A 15,337-nucleotide genomic window follows, 5' to 3' on the forward strand; every position below is an offset into this window, starting at 1 on the left:
GCTTACACTTCATACCCGTTTGCAGGATGAGGGTGAGGTGGTATTTGAGAAGGAACATAAGGCAGGAACATATTGTCGTCCTGAATATTCTCTGCAGCAACAAATGGTATGGCCTCAATCATAGCCGGCCCCATGATGGTCGGCACAGTCGCCTCCAGTGGGCTTAGGTCTTGCAAGCGTGCCTGTCTTCCTTCGGTTCTACTCAGCTCTCTGTGGTTGTCGGCCACGTTGTACTGCAAGAGAGAGGGAAGAATGTTATCAGTTGTGTAGCACTGTATTTGGGTGATGTGTCTGCCATAACTGAATAGCTGAAGGTTTGTAGAGGCTGTGAGAGCCAGGTATGAAGCTGTCATCATTGGAAGGTGTGTGAGGGTGAGGTTGATCATCTGAATGTTAGACCTGAGTCCTGACTGCTAGTGATTGCTAATGGGTGGGTGATGGGGGTGTGATGCATTGAGCAGTGTGAGAGGTTGGGGGTGTGGTGGGTAAGAGACATGCAGTGAAGTTGCATTCACCAACCTTGACACTCTGCATGAGATCATTGAACTTCTTGTCGAACTGCTGTCATGTCCTCAGCATTCTGCCTCTGGCACATATCCAAGAACCCTAGGAGCCCTCTCCCTGTCCCTACATTGGGATTGCTTCTTTCTACAGACAGTTCCTGCGGAGGCAGTCAGCAGCAGCTTCCTTACAACCAGTGCAATTCCCCTTTAAGAAGGGCATTCTCCCTTTAAAACATACAGGCTAGCTGGAACCTGCAAGCCACACATGCTGCTGGTCCCCTGTTTGAACTTTAAGCCAGTCAGCAGTTGGGGGGGGTCACACCTGTCTGAATGCTACATCATGGAAATGAGTAAGTGGTCCAAAGTCTGTGTATTGCCTGTCTCAACGGGACAGAGTATGGGCTGAAAGTGAATCATGACCCCTGGAAAGGAGAGCAAACCAATTTTTAACCCTTAAAACCTGAACCATGTCCTCTGCCCCGACAAGAAGATTTCCTTTTTGATTCCTAATTGGCCCCACTTGTCCTTTGATTACTCTTTTACAAATTACATGCTTTTACAAGACTTCAGGGTTCCCTTTGAGGTCAACTACTAATCTATTCCCATATTCTCTCTTTGCCCTTCTTGTTCCCATTTTAGACCTGATTAGATTAGATTAGATTAGAGATACAGCACTGAAACAGGCCCTTCGGCCCACCGAGTCTGTGCCGACCATCAACCACCCATTTATACTAATCCTACACTAATCCCATATTCCTACCAAACATCCCCACCTGTCCCTATATTTCCCTCCCACCTACCTATACTAGTGACAATTTATAATGGCCAATTTACCTATCAACCTGCAAGTCTTTTGGCTTGTGGGAGGAAACCGGAGCACCCGGAGAAAACCCACGCAGACACAGGGAGAACTTGCAAACTCCACACAGGCAGTACCCGGAATCGAACCCAGGTCCCTGGAGCTGTGAGGCTGCGGTGCTAACCACTGCGCCACTGTGCCACCCTGTTCCGTACTTTCTGCATTCAACTTGGTTCTCTGCTGTATAATGAAACTTACAATTGTCACCAACCTCCTTTTTCTATCTCATTTTAATCTCTATATTGTTAGTCATCCAGGGAGCTCTAGCATTTGATGCCCTTTCATTCCCTGTTATAGGAATGTATCTACGCTGTACCTGAATTAACTCCTCTTTAAAGGCCTCCCATTTTTTAATTCCTGCATTGCCTTCCAATTTTTGATTCCAATCCACCTGGACCAGATCTCTTTACAATTCAGTGAGGTTAGTCCTCCTCCAGTTAATTATTTGTATGTTTGATTGTGCCTTGTTCTTTTCCATAACTATTCTAAAACTTATAATATTATGATCACTGTTCCCCAAATTCTCTCCCACTGAAACATGATTCACTGACCCCTCTTCATTCCCCAGAATTGGGTCCAACACTGCTTGCCTACTCATTGGACTGGAAACCTGCTGATCAAAAATTTGTCTTGTGTACATTTCAGGGATTCATCCCCTCTTTGCCCTTTGCACTGTTACTATCCAAGTCGAGATTAGCATAATTGAAATCCCCCATTATCACCATGCTGCACGATGATACATCTTTCTGTATTTTCCCTGCAGATTTGCTCCTCTATCTCCTTCTGACTGTATGGTGGCCCACAGTATATACACAGTAGTGTAATAGCTCCTCTATTGTTCCTTAATTCTAACCAAATGGATTCAGTATTTGGCTCCTATTATAGTTTTGTTGATTGCTGATTGTTTGCCATCCCCCTTCCCTATCCTTCCTGAATATTTTGTAGCCAGGAGTATTAAGTTCCCTATCCTCCTCTTCTTTGAGCCAGGTCTCTGTTATGTCACTATATCATAGTTCCAAGTGGCGACTTCAGCCCACAGCAGACTTCATTTACAAAATTGGTGCATTTATATACATGTACTCCAAAGCAAACTTATACTCCTTTACATTTACCCTTGCTGATCCCTCCTATATTTATTTATTTTTTATTTATTTAGAGATACAGCACTGAAACAGGCCCTTTGGCCCACCGAGTCTGTGCCAACCAACAACCACCCATTAAAACTAACCCGACAGTAATCCCATATTCCCTACCACCTACCTACACTAGGGGCAATTTGCAACGGCCAATTTACCTATCACCTGCAAGTCTTTGGCTGTGGGAGGAAACCGGAGCACCCAGCGAAAACCCACGCGGTCACAGGGAGAACTTGCAAACTCCGCACAGGCAGTACACAGAATCGAACCCGGGTCCCTGGAGCTGTGAGGCTGCGGTGCTAACCACAGCTCCACTGTGCCACCCAAATATCTGAACTATTCTTTACTCGTGTGCCAATTACCTCTCCCAATCCCCGGTCGTTTATCTTTTTTAATAATTCACCCTGGTGCTCATCCCCTACCGCCTTAGTTTAACTTCCTCTCAGGCTCCTGAAACTCTGACTGCAAGAATACAACTCTTCTGGCTTTTCCCTTCCTCATGCAAAATATTCTACACCCTTTCATGTGATGTTCTTTACCGTCACATTAGGGGGGGGCAACACACCATGCAGGATTCATGTCGGCGGTTGTAGACTCTATACCTCTGAATGTCAAATCTCATTCGATCATTGCATTTCCACACTTTAATGTGCCCCACTGTACAGTCATTTGCCACACAGTATCATTGATAAGCTCTCAACTGGACTGCCCTGAGGTGTAGTTACCCTCTCTGGTATTCATTACTGAAAACCGGTTTGAGAGTGCCACACTCCCGGAGGATTCCAGAGAAGAAGTTGAAAAAGAAAATGATGCCACAAAGAACCAGCCTCAAACATGATTTGAGGTTTCTGGGTTGCCTCTCAAACACATTGGATATTCCGGCTCCTTTAAGCAGCTACAGCAAAACTGGAATTTCCCTCCTCTCCAGAGGCAGGGACAGTAAATATCACTGGGAATACACTCTGAATAGTTAGTTAATTTCCACACTTGGAACAGGGTCACGGCAGGGTTGCTCAGTGACTCTCAGCCATGAGAGAAAGGGAGCGACTATTTGTAAACATATTTAAAATAAATGCCTGTGTGAAAATGACAGACAGGAATATTATGAATGTGCTAAGTGTTAATGCATTAATATAAAACTGTAATTTCTCATTTAAGAGGAACTCTTTTCTTGGAATAATTAAACAGACAGGGAAGGAAAGACAAAACATGAGGAGAGTTGCCCTTTTTGTTGCTGATTTTTGAGATGTTTCCATTGAGTTTCCTCTCTGTACTGACGGCAAAGCCACCTCTCCTGAGAGCAATCTGCACATCCTGTTTCTTGTGAGGCACCACTTAACTGTTGTGATAAATAAACAGCCCTCAACATTTAATCAAAAGACATTTGTTCCAGTTTGTCACCCTTGTAACAGTTTCACGTTCACTCACCCGCCTGTAGAACTTGGAATAAAACTCCTTACTTTTAGAAATTTGTGTTTTGAACACCCAAAGCTTGAAGAGAAAAGGAGACGGAGACAATGAAGGAAATCTATACTCATGTTGTTCTTTCATTTCTTGGTCCTTACCTGCACTATTCCTTGAAGGAGGAGAGTCTTATCAGTCAAGTTCTCAAATGCAGAGTGACTGGTCCTGGTGTTTCAGTCTCTCACTCACTGGTGACAGTGATAAACTGGTCAAATAACAGAACCTTTTATACTCAGTGGAGAACTCCTGTACACTGTCCAATGAGAATCAAGCACAGTGGAAGCTCACTTGTTGCCAGGGAGATTTTTCAAATTCAGTTTCTGATTCTTGGAAATATGTTTTGGAGTTTTATTTTCACGGAATACTGAATCAGTGAATCTTAACCATTCTGTACAGCTGTATGGAGGACTAGACTGAGAAACTGTACCCAAGAGCAGGCACCTGAGTAACACTCCTTTATAGTGTGTGCTGTATTGGATTTCTATTAGAATTATAGGGCTGGATTTTGTTCCCAGCCCGTCGTCGGGGTCCCAAGGCGGGGAGGCCGGAGAATCGGAGAGGCTGCGGCCGCTATGGAACCCAACACCGGGTTTGCCAGACCCGATTATGTCGGGGGCGGGATAGGCTGATGTTGACCTTCCTGCCCAGAGACCTATTGAGGCCCTTAAGTGGCCTATTGACGGCCAATTAAGGACGTCTTCCCATCACCACTGGGATCTTACCAGTGGCGGTTGAGAGCGGGGACCCTCTGCCATGTGGGGAGGAAGCCTTGGAAAACAAGCCGCCCTCCTTGCCGGCTTCGGGGTGTGTCCCTCCTTCGTGGGCAGTTTGTGGATCACGGCGTAATCCCCGCGACCCACTGTACCCCCGGGACACCCCTCACCCTCCTCTTGCAGCTAACACCCATCCCACCAGAACCTTCTGGACCGGCCCCGGTGATCCCAAACCCACTTACCTGCGACCCAGACTCACCTCCATCTTCGCCACAGCAGACCTCCTGCAGTATGGGAAGTGACACTGCTGCTGGTGGCACTGCCAATACTGTTGAGCTGCCGGCTCTGTGATTGGCCAACGGCTTTTGGGGGCACGATCACCATCCCGATGAAGTATTTAAAGGAAAGGGATCTCACCTCCGACAGCTTTGACCCCAAAAGCTCAAAGGATCTCTCCAGGGGTCAAATGCAGAGGCAGGTTCCCCTCGCCAACCGACCTTGGGCCTGGAGTCCCGCTTTCTGCATAAAATACAGACCATAAAGTGATACAGCAGAGAAAGAGGCCATTCGGCCCTGTGTTTCTGTGTTTGCTCTACCACTCAGACAGCATTCCCTCAGCTCCTTATCTCTCATTTCTCTTCTTTCTCAGCATTTGGGTGCCAAGGGAATTTACCTCAGCAAAGGTGACAGCTAGTCCTCAAGGACAATAAAAACAAAATACTGCGGATGCTGGAAATCTGAAATAAAAACAAGAAATTCTGGAAATACTCAGCAGGTCTGGCAGCATCTGTGGAAAGAGAAGCAGAGTTAACATTTCAGGTCAGTGACCCTTCTTCAGAACTGGCATAGATTAGAAATGAGCTGGATGGGCCCCTCATTTTACTTTTATTTTTAGTTATTTTTTCTTTTTTACTTTTTTATATATTTATTTATTTTTGTGTTTATTGTATTTCATCTTAGTTTGTTCAGTTTGCTTACCCACTGTTTTGTTTTCATGTTTGTACTTGAGGCTGTTCAATTTTCAGTCCATTAACACCCTATCTGTACTAATGCTTTGTCTTTCAACACACCATTAACATATTGTTTGCCTTTGCTCCATGACCTTCTGGTCAGCTATTCTGTGACCTTGTCCTGTCTACACCTTCTCCTTTGTTATCTCTTGCCCCACCCCTGCTTTACTTGCTTAAAACCTTTCACATTTCTAATATTTGCCAGTTCTGATGAAGGGCACTGACCTGAAACGTTAACTCTGCTTCTGTCTCCACAGATGCTGTCAGACCTGCTGAGCATTTCCAGCATTTCCTGTTTTTATTATAAAGTAACAAGGAGATTTCATTTAAAACACGCGCAAAATCTTCACTCAAAACCACAATGGCAACTCACTTTGCCAACCAAAGGGTGACAGCTAGTCCTCAAGGACACTTCATTTAAAGGAACAGCGCATATTCTTTGCACAAACATATTTCACAAACATGACACATGTACACATAAAAGGGGAAATATCCATTGCAGCCATATACCCTTAAAATTACCCCTTCCTTCAAAATGAAAGCTGGCCTACAACCAGTGACACTGAAATATACCCGGGACCTGGAGAGGAACAGCAGTGTTAAAAACCTGAAATATACATAAAGAGGAGGCAGAGAGTAGAACCTGTGAGATAGGGAGAGGTAGGAGGAAACGTGGTGGAAAGTCTCAGCTTGTTGTACTTTCCCTAAGTATTGCAATACCGTTACTCAAAGCTGCTCTTTAGTATTACAGAGTATGTACAGCACAGAAAAAGGCCATTCTTTTTTTATTCATTTGGGGGATGTGGGTGTCGCTGGCTTGGCCAGCATTTATTGCCCAACCCTATTGCCCTTGAGAAGGTGGTGGTGAGATGCCTTGAACCACTGCAGTCCTTGGGGTACAGATACACCCATAATGCTGTTAAGGAAGGGAGTTCCAGGATTTTGACCCAGTGACAGTGAAGGAACAGCGATATAGTTCCAAGTCAGGATGGTGTGTGGTTTGGAGGGAACTTCCAGGAGGTGGCGTTCTCATGCATTTGCTGCCCTTGTCTTTCCAGGTGATAGAGGTCGCAGGTTTGTAAGGTTCTGTCGAAGGAGCCCTTGTGAGTTGCTACAGTGCATCTTGTAGATGGTACACACTGCTGCCACTGTGCATCGGTGGTGGAGGGAGTGAATGTTTGTGGATGGGGTGCCAATCAAGCAGGCTGCTTTGTCCTGGATGGTGTCGAGCTTCTTGAGTATTGTTGGAGCTGCACCAATCCAGACAAGTGGAGAGTATTGCATCACACGCCTGACTTGTGTCTTGTAGATGCTGAACAGGCATTGGGGAGTCAGGAGGTGAGTTACCCACCACAGAATTCCCAGCCTCTGACTGGCATTTATGTGGCTGGTCCAGTTCAGTTTCTGGTCAATGCTGGCCTCAGGATGTTGATAGTGGGGGATTCAGTGGTGGTAATGCCATTGAAAGTCAAGGGGAGATGGTTAGATTCTTTCTGTTTGACATGGTCATTGCCTGGCACTTGTGTGGCGCATTTGTTACTTGCCACTTCTCAGCCCAAGCCTGCATGTTGTCCAGGTCTTGTTGCATCTGGACATAGCTGCTTCAGTATGTGGGGAGTTGTCAATGATGCTGAACTTTGTGCAATCATCAGCGAACATCCCCAAGTCTGACCTTATGATGGAGGGAAGGTCATTGATGAAGCAGTTGATGCTGATTGGGCCTCGGACACTACCCTGAGGAACTCCTGCATAATGCCCTGGCACTGAGATGATTGACCTGCAACAACCCACAACCATCTTCCTTTGTGCTAGGTATAATTCCAACCAGCGGAGAGTTTTCCCCTGATTCCAACTGACTCCAGGTTTGCTAGGGCTGCTTGATGCCATATTCGGTCAAATGCTGCTTTGACGTCAAGGGCAGTCACTCTCACCTCATCTCTGGAGTTCAGCTCTTTCTAGGAATAACAGTGGTCCCAGCACTGAAAAAGATACAGAAAGTGCTGGAAATACTCAGCAGTTCTGGCAGCATCTAAAATTTGCTCTCCCCCAATCCAAAACCTTTTTTGCAACTTGTCTATTTCTTTCTCCATAACAAGCTTAAATTGTACCATGTTGTGGTCACTATTACCAAAATGCCCCCCCACCAACACATCAACCACCTGTCCGGCTTCATTCCCCAGAATTAGGTCCAGCACTGCACCCTCCCTTGTTGGATCCTTTACATATTGAGCTGAAAAGTTCTCCTGTATACATTTTAAGAACTCCACTCCATCTAAGGCCTTAATACGATGACTATCCCAATTAATGTTGGGAAAGTTGAAATCACCTAATATAATTACCCTATTATTTTTACACACCTCTGCAAAGTGCGCACATATTTGCTCCTCAATTTCCTGCTGACTATCTGGGGGTCTATAATAAACACCTAGAAATGTGGCTGTCCCTTTTTTATTCCTAAACTCTACCCATAAAGCTTCATTTGATGCCCCCTCCAAGATATCATCTCTCCTTATTGCAGTAACTGACTCCTTAACTAATATTGCAATGCCCCCTCCTCTTTTACCCCTTCCTCTGTCTCGCCAGAAGATTCTATATCCCGGGATATTGAGCTGCCAATCCTGCCCCTCCCTCAACCATGTCTCCGTGATAGCTACTATATCACAATTCCACATGTCAATCATTGCCCTTAACTCATCCGTTTTACCTGCAATGCTCCTTGCATTAAAGTAGAGGCCTTCCATCCTGGTCTTCATCTTTGGCCTCCTTGTCTCGAGAGACAATGGGTAAGCTCAGTGGTTTGTGAAGCAGCTTCCGCTGTATTCCCTCTGACTTGTTCGCTTTCCTGTGCTTAGCTGTGTCCCTATTCTGCTGGGAGTCTGCGTCCCCTCCTCCTGCCAAATTAGTTTAAACTCCTCCCAACAGCACTTGCAAACCCGCCAGCAAGGATGTTAGTCCCCCTCTCCCCACAGATGCTGCCACACCTGCTGAGTATTTCCAGCACTTACTGTTTTTATTTCAGAATTCCAACAGCTCCTGTATTTTGCTTTTGTATTACTTCCCAGCACTGATCCTTGTGGAACACTGTATCTACATTCCCCAGTCTGAATAATGACCCTATTTCCCGACTCTCAGCTTTCTAATTTGAGTCAATTTCCTACCCATTCAGTTATTGTTCCCTCATTCCACATGTCCTAACATTTATCATGAACCGACTCCAAGTCCAAAGTACGGAAAGTCCTCATCAGAGAACTCCTCTTTGCTGACGATGCTGCTTTAACATCTCACACTGAAGAATGCCTGCAGAGTCTCATCGACAGGTTTGCGTCTGCCTGCAATGAATTTGGCCTAACCATCAGCCTCAAGAAAACGAACATCATGTGGCAGGATGTCAGAAATGCTCCATCCATCAATATTGGCGACCACGCTCTGGAAGTGGTTCAAGAGTTCACCTACCTAGGCTCAACTATCACCAGTAACCTGTCTCTAGATGCAGAAATCAACAAGCGCATGGGTAAGGCTTCCACTGCTATGTTCAGACTGGCCAAGAGAGTGTGGGAAAATGGCGCACTGACACGGAACACAAAAGTCCGAGTGTATCAGGCCTGTGTCCTCAGTACCTTGCTCTACGGCAGCGAGGCCTGGACAACGTATGCCAGCCAAGAGCGACGTCTCAATTCATTCCATCTTCGCTGCCTTCGGAGAATACTTGGCATCAGGTGGCAGGACTATATCTCCAACACAGAAGTCCTTGAAGCGGCCAACATCCCCAGCTTATACACACTACTGAGTCAGCGGCGCTTGAGATGGCTTGGCCATGTGAGCCGCATGGAAGATGGCAGGATCCCCAAAGACACATTGTACAGCGAGCTCGCCACTGGTATCAGACCCACCGGCCGTCCATGTCTCCGTTATAAAGACGTCTGCAAACGCGACATGACATCGTGTGACATTGATCACAAGTCGTGGGAGTCAGTTGCCAGCATTCGCCAGAGCTGGCGGGCAGCCATAAAGACAGGGCTAAATTGTGGCGAGTCGAAGAGACTTAGTAGTTGGCAGGAAAAAAGACAGAGGCGCAAGGGGAGAGCCAACTGTGCAACAGCCCCAACAAACAAATTTCTCTGCAGCACCTGTGGAAGAGCCTGTCACTCCAGAATTGGCCTTTATAGCCACTCCAGGCGCTGCTTCACAAACCACTGACCACCTCCAGGCGCGTATCCATTGTCTCTCGAGATAAGGAGGCCCAAAAGAACTCCAATTCTACCCCAACCTCATCAAAGGCCTTTTGAAAATCCAAGTATATAATATCTACTCTTTCCATTACCTTGATTCTATTCCCACTAAACTGCTGACCACCGAACCTCCCCTCCTGGTCCTCATGTTAGCTGATATTGTTAATGGTTCTCTCTCTTCAGGTGTTGACCGACTCTCCTTTAAAACTGCTGTCATCACCCCTCTCCTCCAAAAAACTAACCCTTGACTGCACCGCCCTTGCAAACTAGTGTCCCATCTCCAACTTCCCTTTCCTCTCCAAAGTCCTTGAACATGTCACCACCTCTGAAATCTCTTCCCATCTTTCCCAGAACTCCATGTTTGAAACCCTCGAATCGGGTTTCCGCCCCGCTACAGGACCAAAACAGCTCTTATCAAAGTCACAAATTACACCCTGTGTGACTGTGACAAAGTTAAACTTTCCACCTTCATCCTTCTTGAACTGCCTGCTGTCTTTGATAAGGCTGATCACACCATCCTCCTCCAAAGCCTCTACACTGTCGTGCAGCTGGGTGAGGCCTCACTCACCTGGTTCCATTCTTATCTATGCAGTCATAGTCAGAGTATCATTAACTATGGCTTCACTTCCATCTTCTGCACCATTACCTCTGGAGTTCCCCAAGGATCTATCCTTGGCCCCCTCCTATTTCTTATCTACATGCTGCCCCTGTGTGGCATCATCTGAAAGCACAGCATTGGTTTTCACATGTATGCTAAAAACACTCAGCTCTACCTCACCACCACATCTTTCCATTCTTCCATTGTTATGAAATTATCAGACTGTCCATCCATCATCCTGTACAGAATGAGCAGAAATTTCCTGCAACTAAATATTGGTTTCAGCTCCAATCTCTGTTCCCTAGTTACTAATTCCATCCCTCTAACTGGCAAAAGTTTGAGATTCATGAAGCCACTGGAACTCCTGCTCGCCAGTGCTTTTCCTTTCGTAGGTCCGCATCGGTCTCACTTTTTCCAAGGCCTCTTGCAGCATCTTTTAAGCCGCGGGAACTCCTGCTCACCAGTGCTTGTCCCCTCGTAGGTCCGCCTCAGTCTCGCTCTTTCCCAGGCCTCTCGCAGCATCTTTTAAGCTGCTGAAACTCCTGCTCACCGATGCTTGTTCCCTCGTAGGTCTGCCTCGGACTTACATTGGCTCATGGTCCACATCACCTCAATGTCAAATGTCAGATCCTTCTGCTCTGTTTCCTACTTCAGTTTACCCCTCCCTATTTCTGTAACCACTTCCAGCCCTACAACCCTCTGAGAACTCTGTTTTTCTGAAACTTTGGCTTCTTGTGTATCCCCCACTTACTTCCATTCCCCATTACTGGACATGTTTTCAGCTGTCTTGGTCCTAAACTCTGGAATCCCCTCCTCAAACCTCTCCACTTCTCTTGAAGTTGTACCTTCAAATTTATGCTCAGTTTCATTTTTTTGTCTCATTATACACTCCTAAAGAGCCATGGAATGTTTTATTATGTTAATAGTGCTATATAAATACAACTATTGGTAGCTTGGTTGTACGGGATGTATAAGTGCTGGCTGTAGAGCTGGCAGGGTGGTATAGGATGTACCAGGGTTTGTTGTAGGGTGGTGGGGTAGCAGGTTTGAATGTAATGTACCTGGTCTTGGTGTATGGGTAACACAGCTGGACAGGATATCTCCTGCTTGGATTGCTGCATTGGACACATTTGCGGGAAGGGATTGCAGGGTTTCATGGGATATACTGGTGTAGGGTGGAGCGGCAAGAGGGTTGTGGAGGAACATAAGAGTTGGTGGGACAAATAAAATCTTCTTTGTAAACAAACTTTAAAATTGATGGATTCCTGGAGGATGGTGTCAGACCCATGATATTCCAGAAAGAACAAGTCATTGTTTTGAGAATGGTATTGGTCAATGATGAAAAGTACACCAATAGAGTTCCCTTCTATTTGTCTGGTGGTACCCTGGAATCTTTTAAGCCCATCTAAGCAACAAGAGCCTCAGTTTAACATCTTATAAGAAATATACCACTTCAACATTCCCACACTACTGCACTGAATTATCAGCCGAGACATCAGTTGAAATCTGAAGTGGGCCTTGAACCCACTCCCTCAGTACTACCGAGATAAGACTGGCACCAACTGAGCCAAACTGATGTTGATTGGAATAGTTAAAATGGGTGTTGAGTGCAAGTGTGTAGAGCAAAAAATGTTAAACAGATCAATAAAACGTTGTCCCAATATCACAACAGTCAAAGAGTGTCAGACAAGTCTGGACTTGTAAAGACAAATGACATTCAATGTTCAATATTATAGAATGTTGTGGTTTCAGATTCTATTGAGAGAGTTATGATTAAACTGGATTCACTGGCAGTTGCTAATTCCTCAGGAGAGATCCTTGATTTGAGGTTTTTTAACATTTCAGACTCTGCAATGATAGGAAAGTTGAGGTAGTGAAGGAACAGCTCACTGGTAACCATCCCTACCTCCACAGCTACCTGTGTCTTTCAGAATTATATGTAATTCTGTTTACAAGTGTTTCACCCACATCATTTTCAGAAAAATCATTAGTTTGTTGATAATTGGCTTGTTACTTACCTGCAGCACATGCTTGAACGAAGTCTATCAGTGAAATAGGTGTTTCTGACTGAGACTGAACACCTTGATCCAGGACAATTGGTTCTGCTGCATCAGACTGCATTTCTACACTTTGCTGCTTCCTCCTGTGCAGTCCCTTGTCCATCAGCGCCATGGTCTGGACTGCATTCCTTCAAGGTGTTGTCACTCCCAGCAGTCTCCAAAACTGAGGACCAGTTTGAGTGTCACACGCTTCGAAGACTCCTGCACCTCCTTCCTTTTCCGGTTCTTCTAGATGGTCAGCTAGCTATGTTCCTGAATTCTCACTGCCTGTGAGGTGATCATCTCCTGGAACAAATGATCCAGGAAGTTCTTTTGCTCCCTGATGCATCTGAAGCAATTCCAGCTGCCCCTCGAGCTTGGAAATTCTGAGCTTGAGCTGAAGCAGCTGGAGACACTTCCGACCCACGATGTCCCCCCAAGACACGTGGTGTCCTGAAATTCCCACATGGTGCAGGAATTGCATGCAACAGGTTACAGCTGCCCATCAGTGATCGAGAAAATAAAATCACTATTCCCTTTTTAGAAATGAGGAGTCAACCTGGTGAATCTACAACCCAGGACTACTTGTGTGCCAAACAGTGTAAGCAGCATGTGATAGACACTGGGAGTAATCCAGAGAGGCACTGGGAGTACAACCGTTCCCACAACCAACGGATCAGATCGAAGCTCTGTCATATCCAGTTGTGAATGCTGGTGGGCAATTAAACAACTAACAGGAGGCGGTGGCTCCACAAATATCCCCATCCTCAATGATGAGGGAGCCCAGCACATCAGTGCAAAAGATAAGGCTGAAGCATTTGCAACAATCTTTAGCCAGAAGTGTCGAGTGGATGATCCATTTTGGTCTCCTCCTGAAGTCCCCAGCATCACTGATGCCAGTCTTCAGCCAATTTGATTCACTCCGCGTGATATCAAGAAATGACAGAAGGCACTGGATACAGCAAAGGCTATGGACCCTGACAATATTCCGGCAATAGTACTGAAGACCTGTGCTCCAGAACTTGCCTCGCCCCTAGCCAAGCTGCTCCAGTACAGCGACAACACTGGCATCTACCCTGCAATGTGGAAAATTGACCAGGTATGTCCTGTACACAAAAAGCAGGACAAGTCCAGCCCAGCCTATTAGCGCCACATCAGTCTACTCTCAATCATCAGTAAAGTGATGGAAGGTCATCAACAGTGCCATCAAGCGGCACTTGCTTAGCAATAACTTGCTTAGTGACACTCATTATGGGTTCCACCAGGGCCACACAGCTCCTGACCTCATTGCAGCCTTGGTTTAAACATGGACAAAAGAGCTGAATTCAAGAGGTGAGGTGACAGCGACTGCCTTTGACGTCAAGGCAGCATTAGACCGAGTATGGCATCAAGGAGCCCGAGCAACACAGAAGTTAATAGGAATCAGGGGGAAAACCCTCCGCTGGTTGGAGTCATACCGAGTGCAAAGGAAGATGGTTGTGGTATTTGAAGTTCTCTCATTTCAGCTCTAAGATATCACTGCAGGAGTTCCTCAGGGTAGTGTCCTAGGCCCAACCATCTTCGACTGCTTCATCAATGACCTTCCTTCAATCATAAGGTCAGAAGTTGGGATGTTTGCTGATGATTGCACAATGTTCAGCATCGTTCGCTACTCCTCAGATACTGAAGCAGTCCGTGTAGAAATGCACCAAGACCTGGACAATATCTAGGCTTGGGCTGAGAAGTGGCAAGTAACTTTCATGCCACACAAGTGCCAGGCAATGACCATCTCCAACAGGAGAAAATCTGACCATCTCCAGCAAAAGACAGATTCTAACCATCTCCCCTTGACAGCCAATGGCATTACAATTTCTGTATCCTCCACTATCAACATCCTAGGGGTTACCATTGACCAGAAGCTGAGCTGGACCAGCCATATAAATACCATGGGTACAAGAACAGGTCACAGGTATGAATCTTGTGGTGAGTAACTCACTTCCTGACTCCCCAACTACAAGGCACAAGTCAGGAGTGTGATGGAATACTCTCCATTTTCCTGGATGGGTGTAGCTCCAACAACACTCAAGAAGCTCGACACCATCCAAGACAAAGCAGCCCGCTTGACTGGCACCCCATCCACAAACATTTACTCCCTCCAGTACCGATGCACAGTGGCAGCAGTGTGTACCATCTACAAGATGCACTGCAGCAACTCACCAAGACTCCTTAGACAGCACCTTCCAAACCCACGACCTTGACCACCTCGAAGGACAAGGGCAGCAGACTCATGGGAACACCACCACCTGCAAGTTCCCCTCCAGGTCAAACACCACCCTGACTTGGAACTATATCGCCGTTCCTTCACTGTCGCTGCGTCAAAATCCTGGAACTCCCTTCCTAACAGCACTGTGAGTGCCCAGATGGACTGCAAGGTTCAGAAATGCATCTCACCACCACCTTCTCAAAGGCAATTAGGGATGGGCAATAAATGCTGGCCTGGCCAGTGACATCCACTTCCTCATAAACAAAGAAGATTATCTAGCCGGTAGCTTGTTTCAACTATTAATATTAATCCATGCCTGTTGACCTGCTTTGTGCTAATACACTTATTAATTCACTTACTGTTATACTTACCTTGAGAGTAAATAAGGAGAAATGGTTCCAGTGTCAGAAGGGCTTGTAATCAGAGAGCAGTGAATTAAGGTGATTGGCAAAGAACCAGAGGCAACATGAGGATTTTTTTTTTCCCCAAAGCAAGTTGTTGTGATCTCGAATGCAATGTCTTCAGCAGTTCATGAAGATGGAAG

Source organism: Heterodontus francisci, chromosome 15 (assembly GCF_036365525.1).
Source record: "Heterodontus francisci isolate sHetFra1 chromosome 15, sHetFra1.hap1, whole genome shotgun sequence".
NCBI lineage: Eukaryota > Metazoa > Chordata > Chondrichthyes > Heterodontiformes > Heterodontidae > Heterodontus > Heterodontus francisci.